Below are 12,614 nucleotides of genomic sequence, written 5' to 3' on the forward strand. Positions count from 1 at the left end.
AAGCTGCTCCAAGCGCGCCAGGTTTCAAGCAGGCCGAGGGCATGTAGCATGAAGAGTGCCTGCCTGTCTAACGCAACGATATGAAGGGCCTACAGCCCCGGCTTTGGAGCGCTGCCTTCGTTCAGGGTTTTTGTGCCCTCTCGCATCCTCGTGACTTAATTGAACCAATCGACCGGAATAAAAGCCCATTCTGCTGGTTTTTCCTGGTCTTAACGAGGTGTGAGTGGGAAGATGCCTCAAGCGGCTGCTGGAACCTGGCACTTGAGGGGCAGGGCTGCCAGCCACTGGCCCGTATGTCAGCTCGGAGTGAAGCCATGAAGGGATTGAACGGGACCCCTCTGGATGGTTAGCACAGCCTTGGGTTCTGAAATGATTTTCCTGCGCGTGGCTCCCGAGTGGCATCACCAGTGAAGGTTCTGCCACGGCGCACTGGCTGAGCTCGGTGGCCTGGTTGTCACGGGTTCGAGTCCGGGCCCATGCCTCTTGCGGGCGGCGACCAGAACTCCCAATTTAACGGCGCTCTCCCAGTGGGGACTCTCGGCTTCTCGGCAAATGACGGCTCCTGCGCCCCTCTGTGCGCTGGCGGTGACGTTGGCGGGGCGCAGCAGGGTGCTCCTTTCTCTAACTTGCTGTGTGCCAGGCGGAGCGCAGTTCCACCGGTCACATGGCCACAGAGTGAGAGCTGCGGGCCGGCTGCGTGCCACACGGGTCGCTTGATGACCAGCCAAGTCTTCATCTTTAGAATCGATGATAGTTGTTTTTCTTTCGCGAGTCATACAATAAAAACAATATTGGTGATTCCAGTTGTTTTTAATTTTAAACAAAAACGCAAGCCACCCTGCAGGGGGTCAAGAACCCATCAGAAATGTGAGCTCGCACACTTTTTGATATGTGGCCAAATCAGGCATAAGAGTTACAGTGCAGGACTGCTGATGATTAAACGAACAGGTTTAAATATATTTTTTTTTTTTCCACATTTAAGGATTACATTTCCATTTTCTGGAAAGAAAGGGGTTGTCAAAGCCATTAAAACAGATTTAAAAGCATCTCGAAATCTTACTTTTCATTGGATGGCAAGTTCGCCGACAACCTGGGTTGCAAAGTCTGGGCCCTAATTAAAAACTTTTCCTCATCCCCGGTTACGGCGTGAGTCATACCCGTCTCTTTCCGAGGTTCACTGATGATCACGCCTTTGTCGCATTTTGTTTTGAATTCCTTATAAATAAACAGTTCTTTGAAGTCGGACATATTTTTAGTAGTATTCTTGTCTCAAGAGCTGCTGTAGTCGAATCAAGCAAATCAAGAGGTATTAACAGTTTTTTTCCGGATTATTATTTACGTGGTTTACTGGAAAACACTTCATGAGTAATGCCTCTGAGGTTTGTTAAGGGAGGGATGTAGGGTGTAGATTTTGTTTCTTGTATTAAGTTTTCAGTGCAGCATACACATCTTTTTATACACCGATTTTCTTCTTATGGGAGACAAGCACTCTGTTGTAATTAACCCTGTTTTTTTTTTTTGAAGTGGTAGTTATTGTTCCTTTTATTTTGGGAATGTCCTTGGGACTGCAGTTGCCCTTTCATTTCTCAGACTGGTTATTAAATCTCAAATTAATTAAAGATATCGCACCATTTCACAAATTTCAAATTGAGTTGCTGGTCTGTCAACGGGTGAGAGCAGGAGTTGGCGTGAACTTCCTGCTCACTAGTCACTGTGAAACAGTCTCCTATTAACGTTTTATTATTATTTGTGTATTTTAGCTGGTGGGCAGGTTCCTCTTTTTGCAAAGTATCTAACAAAACATCGCCTAGTACGTGTTGGTTTGATGAGAATATTTACTTCTAGTATAGTAGCAAAACACCCGTGGTCTAATAGGGCCCTTTTGTGTCATTGGAGGTTTTGTGGCCTCGTTCTGAAGCGTCGAAACTTCGTCTCTTTTGTGATGTAGATTGGAGGTTGTACACAGCACCGTGTGCTTGGTAGTTTCATTTTGGTTTGAAATGCACTCATCGTGGCCAATTCATCATAACCCCAAAATGGAAAATAGCATTGCACTTCCCCTTTTAATAATTAGCTCTAGAGGATTGGTTGATTGTTGTTGTTGTTGTTGTTGTTGTTGTTGTTGTTGTTTGGATCACAGAATCTGCTCGATTCGGTCTGATTTATTTTTTGTGCTGACCTTCGGATCCAGCTGTAATTCTCCCAGGTAATCATGTATTGTAAGTAATAACACGGCAGGGAACCCACTGAAGTGAGCCCCCGCCTGAGTGACACGCAGCAGATCTTGGGGCAGGAGAAACTGCTGCACCAGGGGAATTAAGGGTGGACTTGAGGGAGGACAGACTGTACAGCCCAGAGTGGAGCTTAGGAAATGAGTTCACATTATCTTGATGACCGAGTATTCAGGACCTGAAAGACGGTGCCTGCTCCAGTCTCCCTAGTCGCCATGCTGAGGCATGGGTCTGCTCTTACAGGTGAGCCGCCCTTAGAGCATGCTCGCTTGCGTTCATTTGCAGGGACTAGTTACGTTTTCCTTCCTTGCATAAACGGTGAGACTGGGGTAAGAGCCTTAAGAACTTGTTTAATTGGCTCCTTTTTGCAGTATGTGAACTTGCAATCTTTATACAGTATGTGGTTTTTTTTGCATTTGTTGGATGCTTTGTTCTGCACTGGCCATCCTCTTCTTGTATGAATTGTAGCAGGAGGTGGTTTTAGCAGTGCGAGATCTGAACCGAAAACCAATGGGCCTAGGCTAGAGAGGAACTGAGCTCTCCTGCTGAGCAGCAGTCTGAGGAGTGAGGCCCTGACCAGAAGATGGGAGAGGGTTCTGGGTTCTCATGCAACAGCCAGGGTTTCACAGATTTGTTTCCCTTTACTGTGCAGGTGTTCAATAGGCTCTGGCCGCGTTACTGAAGTGAGTCAGCCCACTGGGTTTTCCAGTTATGCGAAAATAACAGTTTGAATGAAAAGCGGTTCCCGTGTTCAAGTTGCAAACAAGAAGAGGACTTGTGGCCCATTTGGTCCAGCTCATTAATTTTTTCAGTAGCTAGATCTCATCCAGCTGTTTCTTAAAAAGAGGTCAGGGCTTTAGTTTGGTAAGGGCCAGCAAATAGTTTCCATCCATTATCGGGAACAAGCGACTTCCTGACAGGGGTCATGGAACAGGAGCCTGTCCTGCAAACACAAGGCAGGACTCTACCCGTGATAGGACATCAGTACAGTATCTGCTAATAAGGCCACCCAGCTGGTCCTGTTTGTATGTTGACAGTCCTGTTTTTCAGAAGCCCCATATACTTAACAAAAACTTTTTTTATCCTGTTTTCGAGTTCCTATCCAGTGTTACGTACACATCTGTGCTCACTGCTATGGGCTTCCCTGTAAGGTGGCGCCACCACACCAGTGCATTGCCCTGCGTGTTCTGGTCACCGTGGCGTCATTAATGCAGGGAAGCTGGGATTCGGGCCTCGCATCCTCCCATTTAGTCATGAATCCTTACTAATTCGGGGGGGGTGAGATCTTCGATAAACACGGCAATACGGCGGAGGCCCGTCACTCTCCCGTTAACGCGAGCGGCACCGATCCGCCGTGCGGCGGGTGTTCCGCACCGTTTGCTATCTTCACTCACCTTTCTGTGACATTTCTTGCACGTTGTTCAGCTGCTGATGGGTTTTGTTTCCCCTTCTGTAGGAAAGAACAGGAAACAAAGTGGCTGAAAGGTTGAGATGTGGAGATGTGTTCGGCAGCGCTGTTGTATTTAGTTATTTACTCTAAATGCTTTGTGAACGAAACTCGGAAGACCCCGCTTTATGCTGTAAAAAGCACTGAGCTGTTTTCTGAACTTGTACTTGTATACGTGTCTTTTTTTTAAAGAGTTTTCTCTCTTCATGCATTTTGGGCGGCGTTTGGCGACTCTGCTTTGATTTGGAGCGCTGAACTGTTACTCCAAAACCATTGTCCTGCGGTCTACCCAGGAAGAGTGACGGAGAGGAGATACTTGTTTCAGGAAGCGCATTGCAACATGGGTTACCCTTGCGTTTTCCCTGACAGTGGGAGCAGACGCATCTGCTTTTTCAGATCGCCAAACTTAGATTCCTGCTCTTCAATTTGCAGTATAACTAAGGACACAGCATCTCCCCTGCTTATCCGTCTGTATCCATATTCAGTACTTCATTGATAAGAAAGCACCCCCTGCTAGCTGCAGAAATTTTAAAAAAGCATACTGTTAGCATGATAATAAACGTTATTCTATATAGCGCCTCTAAATGTAGCTTCTCAAAGAACATCTTGGCAAAGCGTTAATGGAATTGTGGGAACACCACAATGGTGTTGTGGTACTGCAAGCCACAGGTGAGCTGGGGTCATAGTTCGACTTGGGGGGGGGAATGGTAACAATGGGTCTTTCAGAGCTCCAAGCTGAGTTTGCACAGCAGCAGGAAGAACAATGCAGAGTTAAAAGGCTTTCTCCCAACCGCATGGGAAAGCTGCCCAGTGCTGTGGTCGTGGAGAAAATAGTCGTGCCTGGCTTCAGCGCCCCTTCTGGGGAACAGGAGCAGGAAAGGGAAGCTTCTCGCTCAGACGGTTATTTGACATTGCAGGTCCTGCTCCCCGGCATGGGTTTGGGAACTCAGTCTCTCGAGCCCTGGCAGCCTCAGCCGAAAGCTGACTGTTTCTAAATCGTGGGAAGCGAAGAGCGTTAGCTCAGAGGTGCCACTTCTGCGAGGTCGAGTTTGCAGCTGAATGGCCTGTGTGCATCTGTCTTCCGCACCACAAGGGAGGGCGGTGTACCTGCCGTGAAGCTCCGTGACCCTGAAGGTGGGGGAGGCTGGTGTGTGTGTGTGTGTGTGTGTGTGTGTGTGTGTGTGTGTGTGTGTGTGTGGATCAAACTGCGATCGCCGACTCAGATGGCCAGAGGATGGTGGCGCCAGTCTGGCCGCAGATGAGCTTAGCCCCTTGTCTAGATTCTAAGCCCCCTTCCCTGAGCTCTTCCCCACCAGAAGGACATCTGGGATGTGAAGGCATTTCTCTTAATTAAACTGGGCATCCCCCCATGTCCTCTAAGCGCGTGCTGACAGCAGGCTTAAAGCAGTACAAGACCTCGAGTCCGTCCACTCCTGTGTTTCAGACCTCCTTCCCTGAGCTGTGTAACCCCTGAAGTGCCGAACTGGAGATTTGAAAATGGCCTTTACTCTTATTATGCTGTGCCTTGGGGGGCTTATCTAACAATCCCTCCTCCGTGCTGCTCCTCTGACACACTGCATTTTTGTCTGTACATGCCTTTTAACAAAATCATGGCCCTGCCTTTTTTTGGACTTTATGATGTGTTAGCAAATAATCAGAAACCGCAAAGACTTCAATTTGTGGGTTTTTTTTTTTTTGCACGGTTGCCAAAAAAGCAACTGGGACAGATGTGGGAGTTTTTTTTTGTCTTTTTGTTGTTGTTTTTTCAACAAAATTTGCATCCATGTACATTGAAGAAGCGCTCTGCGTGACAGCAAGCGTGTTTAAATATAGGGCCGTGCGTTATGTAAGATATGACTGTGGTGCCTTTGTGCCGCTCCTGCAGACTGCTGGGTTTAACACAAACTACTCGTTTGAGGGGGCTGGAACTCACATGGCTTTTGAAACCCACAGAAAAAAATTGAGGAAATGTTTTTTGTTTTGTTTTTGTTGCCACTGTTCTGAACTGCTGCTGGAAAATCAATAGATAAGTTTTTTTTTAACTTAAACCCTGAAATGAGTCAACTGCAGCATCTTTGAATATACAGTTACTATCAGTCAGTATAGTAGGTTTGAACGTACGAAGTCCAAACTTTTAATCATGAATATTCCACGCGGTGTTAGCGCAGTTAATGTGGTGGGTGCTGGCCGAAATATTAGGAACCTCCAGGTAAAATAACAGATGCTCTTGGTTTGTAGGGAATGCCCAGCTGGGCTTGAGGAGCCTGTGACAGACGTCCACAATAATCCCTGGATGTCCGATCCTCTTAAATTCCAGTGGGAGCCGTGGAACCATGCAGCTCAATCCAGCATTGTTTCAGGACAATCCTGTGAGACGATATTGTGATGGGATTGGGGCTGGTTAAGTTAAGGAACCTCGTTGAACCCGCACCCACATCCTGTGGACGTGCTTTACTGGGGGCGTGAGCCCTTCCTCATCTTGGTAACTGGAGTCATTGGAGTCCTGGACTCTTCACCACTCTGGAGTAACTTGATTCTCCCCGTCTGTTTACTTTGCATGTGATATCGAGTGGGACAGAAACCTGTGGTCACGGCTGTGTTAGTTGCGTGCCTCTGCTGCTGCACTCTTTTTCTTCTGGTACCCAGCTTTGTCAGCGTCTTAACACTCGGGAGGGAGGGCTGTGGTTTTGTTTGGATGCCATCCTTGCAGTAGCGGGAGTCTTAGATTTTCCTTCTCGGACCGAAGAAACCCCAAATCATCATAGCAGAGCTCCAGGGGATTCCATTAATAAAAGTGAAGGGAGGCGGTAACTGGTCATTTTTAAATCTGCTTTTCTTTTTCCGTCTCTCTGGGGCACGCCGGTGGTAGTGAAGCGATTTCAGCGGTTCTTCCTCATTGTTTCTCTTCGCCATGACGGTTATTAGGGTTATTCCAATCAGCTTCATTGTGTTTCTGCTCCGTCGGTGGCGGCTGTGCCTCCGATTAGCGCGAGTAGAGGCGTGATTAGATGGGAGGTTGGAAGGGCACCTCTGCTTTCACACGAAGCCTCCAAAACACTCAGCTGGGCGAACGCAGAGCTCGAGCAACGCGCCAGCTCGCAAAGAGGCGCGCGGGCCGCCACCGCAGTCACTGGAGTGGGTTCTCCCCTGTTGTGTAGCCCCTCTCAAAAAGAGTGGTTCCCTCCCCCGCCTCCGCGGTGAACCCTTTTAAGCACTGCTAGCACCAGATAAAGGTTTTTTTTTTTTGAAGTGTTGGTGGAGTGGTGAGCGATCGGCATTATTTATTCCTACGGCTTGTGTTAACTTGCTGCGACCTCGGGGTAAGAAACAGATGAAAAGCAAAGTGAAGATCCTGAACCTCCCGGAGCAATTTCTCTGGCGGTGCGTTTTAGAAGAAGCCCTTGTTGAGAAAGCGGTCGGGCTTGGAGTTGGTGGGGGGGGGGGGGGGTGTAGCGGTGGGGATTTGCTCCAGGAGGTCGGATCCGGTTAAGGCGGCGGTTGTAGCCCCAGGGCCCGGTGCTTGATTGCGCTCAGCGCTCGGTTCTGTGGGTACCTACCAGTGGTGCATTTAACACCCCCGCCCCAGCAGACAGTCTGGTGTTGGGAAAAACCGCAGACGAGAAGCTAGTCGTTTCAGTTCAGCTTGCGTTAAATTGAGGCTTCCCCTTTTCATGTTCTAGGTATTTTGGGAACTCTAGGAATGACCATTTCAAGTGGGGAGCTGCGTCAGCATGCGTAGGCTGCAAAGGAAGAGGCTGCAAAGCCCCCTGAACAAGGCTCTACTGCCGAAATGTTGCGTTTCCTTTCTTTTCTTTTCAGCCTGGAATAAACCTATTACTTGACCCGTTACCATTTCAAGACGCACAGCTCTTAAAAGTGCGATGCCTTTTTGACGACACAACCACAGTGCGTGATCAGGCTGTTAAAGGAGCCTCCCTATCAGCAGGGGTAACAGCTAGGGTCCGGTAGGGGGCGCTGACCCTGCAAACTGTGTGGGTCCTATTTTCCCACTGTAGTCATGGGAACACTATACTGTACAAAAAAAAGGCGCTGTCCTTCGGATGAGAAGTAAAACCGAGGTTCTGACTCTCCGTGGTCATTAACAATCCATGGAGTTTCCTGAAAAGAGTAGGGGTATTATCCCGGTGTCCTGGCCAGATTTCCTCCTGGCCTTCACCAGTCATGGCCTCCTAATAACCCCCATCTCTGAACTGGCTTCATCACTCTGTTCTCCTCCCCACTGAGAGCTGATGTGTGGTGAGCACACTGGCGTTCATCATTACTTCATGATGATACAAGAAATCACGTTCCTGTTATTTCTTTATAGCTATATGACAGCTCCGTATGTTGTATGTTGTGAAGGGATCATCAATTGGACTCACTTGTGTACTTAAAATTTCTGGCCATTTCTTCTCCATACTTGTTCCTTCTGTAGTTCCTCTGCCACAGCTGTCTGCACCCATCCTCACACTGACCTCAGACCCATAGACCTCAGCAGTTATTTTGATGCCTAATCCCTTATGTCAGAATTTCTCAATCCCATGATGCCCAGTGACTGTAAGATTTCTTATACCTTATATTGATTTAGCTTTGCAATCCCATAATGCAGAACTTGGCGTTCTTATGATCATAGTACTGTGTAATCCCAAGTACAGTAACTGACACAACTTAAGCTTAGTTTTGTCTACTATTGACTGGGCTGTGAAATCTCATAATGTTATAGCAATTGAAAAATAGCAGTTTGTGTTCTGCCTCGAGATCACGTAATGCACCATAATGCTAGAAAGTAGGATTTTGTTTAACCTTTTGGACCTTGGTGATCAGATCCTGTACGAATGCTGTCATCTGTGATCGGTGCCTGTTTTGCATTAATTGCATTTTGTGTCTGTGCATTCTGCCACAGGAGCCTGTGTGTCTGTGCAAATCAGTTTATCTGCATCTTGAGACCCCCCAGGACTAATCATGACTCTAGTTACTGAATAGAAATCTCTGCTTTTATTCAATAAGGTTCTGATTTTCTGGCCCATTTTAAATGTGAGCAAAGATATGTCTTTGTGGAAATGCAACCGCTAGTGACAAACGTGCCTTAGGAAAATAATTTTATGATGTTTTTGTGAAATGTTTGATTTTGCATGAGCAATTACACCGGAAATCAAAATTTGCATTAAGCGAAATGAAAAAAAAAATGCCTTGATGCCCCTTTTTTAAAACGTCCGAGTAATTTGCCGTCTCCAGTGACCGCAGAGCCAGTCCTAGTTCGGTTAATTGCAGTAATTTCACTAATGAACAAAAAAACGCTAATGAACTCACGTCAACAGCAGTGTACAAATGCTAAGCTTGCGAACATCTGAACGAGCAGGAGAATTTTAATTGTGGCCCAGGTGAATTTCCAGCACATTTTCACCGTGCAGAAAGGTGTGTGTGTTTTGAGGTGGAAAAGAGGAAACTGAAAGTTTAGCTGCTCCTAGATACCATGAAAAGATATAACTTGTGCATTCTTTTACATCATGCTGTCAACCGCTGAAAAAACAAAGCGTGTTAACTCTCGTTTCACAGCCTTTGCAATTTTATTTGCATTGCAGTGCAGCTCAACTGTCACACCTGTCTAATTAGATTTATGTCACACAATGTGTGTAATTGCTCAAATATATGTCATATAATTAGTAATAATTTAGTAATGGGCTAGATGACATGTGAAGATGTCATTTGGAAGTATATTGACCCAGGATGCAACCGCTGGGTCAGTGAAACACAAACCAGAGCGCACTAGGTGCAAGCTAAGGGGTAAGTGCAGTCTAGACCCAGAACCAGGAGGTGCTTCTTTCTTCCAGCACAAAGGTGGTGGATGTCTGGAATTAGACCAGGGTCTGGTCTGACCTTTCTGTTTTTATTGTACAGTCTAACCCTGCCTTTGCGATGCTGTGCGTGTTCCTCTTTGGGGTTCCTGATGTGAAAGTTGGGGGGTGGCTGGACAGCGCAGGAACGGTGCCAGGTGGGTGGCAAGGCTCCCCGCCCCCTCGTCCCGAACCCGACGCCTTGCAGCGGGGCGGTCCCAAGAGCGTCAGGGGGCGCCCCCACTCTGATCGGACCTTCCTGAGAATCGGGGAATGGCGACAGAGATGGATACGTGCCGGCGCTAGCAGATAAAATCAAAAAAAAAAAACAACGGAAAAACCCTGGGAGTCCGTGGGCCGCGCTGCTTGGTTGCATTGACTTGCCTGGCGCGCGCGCGAGCCGTACATCTTCATCGGGCCCCTCTCCGCTCGATATCTCATTTCACTCTCGCCTGCATATGAATGCACTTCTCCCCGCTCCCCCTCAGCAGCTGGGTCACGCCTGAGCAGGTTAAAGGGCTCCTTGACGGGCACCTGCGTGGCCTGGGGGAGGGTGCAGGCGAGCTGTCGGCACGGGTGACGAGGTGCAGGAGAGAGGAGAGCGGGAAGAGGCAGCCCCCGGGATAGAGGAGCGGCTCATGATTGATTGGACCCAAGTGAAGGAAGGAAATCCCCAGCTTCGTTTTCTCTCCTTCTGCTTTGAAAAGCTGCCCAGCTTTGCGCTTTGGTACAGAGGTCTTGAGCCCCCCCCCCCCCCCCCTCTCTTTGTAGCCCGAGGAGGGCGCTGGGCTGGGGTCTGTTGTTTCTCTGAGGCCAGCTTGTCTGCTCACTGTCAGTCCTGCTCAGTGACAGCCGGTTTTCTCAGAACCTCACGTCCGTCGTCACTCACAGGCAGTCAGCTGAATGGGTGTGGGCTGTTGTTTTTTTTTTTTTTTCCCTTGCTCACCTGACATTTCTTGGAGACGTTACATGCCACCCGCCCTCTGTAATAACTCAAGCAGCAGGTGTTTTCCTTTTGAAAACGTCTCATGGAATCTCAGCGGTGTGTTAGCACAGTGCCGGCAGCCCCTATTCACTGTACTACGCGATCGCAGCATTTCAACAATTTGCGGAGTCGCCTTGTTTGCTGCTTTTCCTTTTGCCTGAGTAATGAGAAAAGCTGTCGAGCCAGTTGTCCCTGTAAATTTTGTCTGGCATTCACTCGGGGAATTGTTTAGCTTGGCTGTAGTTTTGCACAGGTCAGAATGCTGTTTCCTGACACATTCCCTGGTCACCTTGCCTCTCCTGCAGCTGGAATCTGATGGATATACAGACCCGGCCCTGCTAGCAACCTTCCCCTTCCTGTCACCTGCTCTGCTGGATGTGGGGAATGGTTTAGTGGCCGAGCGTGTGAGCAGTCTTATCATGTGGTTCCCCAGTCCAGCCCTCGGAAGCTGAGGTGTGTGTGTGTGTGTGCGTGCGTGTTTTAGGCCACCCCTGGCTGTGATGGAGATCTGCAAAGCGGCGGTATTGTTGGTGCCGTCTTTGAGACAGTTGTAGATAAGATCTTGGCAGACTCGGATGTTCTCAGACACAAGCTTGACAACCGGCATGGAGCAGCCTGGTCTCGGTGGGGGTTAGTGGGGGCTGACACATTTAGATTTTCTGGGAGGATGGCCATCTTGCTGATAGCCTCCTCCCTCCCTGCGAGAGTAATGATTACATCCAGCAGAAAACGCAAAATAGTCCATCAGTCTGCTCACTTCTCCTGCTCCCCCAGTTTATCTCTGTGGATGAGATAATCATGTTATTGTTAAGCTGCAAAGAGCATCTATACTTTGTGTCCTTTCAAAATGATGTATAGGATAAACACTAGAGTGTGATTCACCTCTTTTGATGTTGTCTCAGGCTCAAACCTCAAAGATCAAAAGGTTTTTTTCCTTTTGCCCCAGATTTTGCAGTTTTTTTTTCTGGGGTGCCTTTTCCCCCTTTTTGTGGTGGTTAACATTTTGGGGTGAAACATCACTGTGGGGAGAAATGTAAATGATGACGTGTGAAGGAAAAAATCAGGAGGACCTTTCAAGGCAGAAAAAGGGGGCTTTGGGGGGGGGATGCTGACTGATGAATCGGAATCAGCTCCTGAAATGAATGATCTGGTTAGCCAACAAGGTCACTCCTTCTGTCAATCAGTGAGCGTAGCTCCGGTTCCAGGTTATCTTCAGGAATACAAGAGAAATTCCCGCTTTTTCCAGGATCCTGTGCTGCAGCGCTCCTTACTCTGTCCACAGGCCCCCTTGACTACATGGAGCAATCCTGCCAGCTGACCCCTCGCCAGCAGAGCCAGCTGTACCTATTTACAGGCATGGATCAAACAAAAATAGGTCCTTGGCCCTGTTTTGCCAGTGTGCCTGTGTGCTCATTTGTGTGTTTGTGCGCCTCACTAATGAACGTCTCCATCGCCTTCTCCGATGGAGGCTGTGCTCTTAGCCACGGAAGAGCAGGGTGCAGGTTTCCTCTGGCTCTTCCACATGTTTAACCCCTGCAGTGCCAGCCAGGCTGGGAACAACGGTAGCCCCCGCCCCAAACATGCGTTTGTGTAGGCCGTAATCTTTTTTTTTCTTTGTTAAAAAACAAAACAAAAAGCAATTTTTCTTTCTGGCTTGGTGAGTGGAGGGAGCAGCCTGCTGCAGACTGTTGTGTGCATAACTGTAATTTAATTTGGCTGCAGCCAGAGTCCCAGGATGACTTTCTCGGCTTTGCAGCTGTCGAAGTAATAAAGAAAGGGTTGTGTGCAGCATGTTAGACAAACCTGCGGAGGAGGACTACTCGGTTAAAATTCAGGCGTTCGCCCAGTGCAGGATACAGGATAGGTCCCTGACCAGGACCTCCTGGCAGCCTGTCAGAGCAGAACAACTCCAGGACGTTTTTAGTTTTTCCTCCTCGTTTCCTGGATGGCTCAGGATTTGCTTCCAGGTTTCCATTTTTGGTTTGAAAATTTAGGAGGTAAAAAAAACTGTGCAGCAGTTTCCTTCCCTTGGTGCTCTGTGGGTCTGGGTTTCTGCAATAACAGGATAAAAGATGCTGGGTATCTTGACAGACAAGTTCGGGCGTACCTGCTCTCCT

At 48.2% G+C, this 12,614-nt stretch overlaps 1 protein-coding gene across 9 annotated transcripts in view; it reads left to right on the forward strand.

The window, feature by feature from the left end:
* sema6cb (semaphorin 6Cb) overlaps positions 1-12,614 on the forward strand; it is a 123,327-nt gene that overhangs the window by 21,450 nt on the left and 89,263 nt on the right. The window lies entirely within an intron of this gene.

This window comes from Lepisosteus platostomus, chromosome 26 (assembly GCF_059453375.1).
Source record: "Lepisosteus platostomus isolate fLepPlt1 chromosome 26, fLepPlt1.hap1, whole genome shotgun sequence".
Taxonomy (NCBI): domain Eukaryota; kingdom Metazoa; phylum Chordata; class Actinopteri; order Semionotiformes; family Lepisosteidae; genus Lepisosteus; species Lepisosteus platostomus.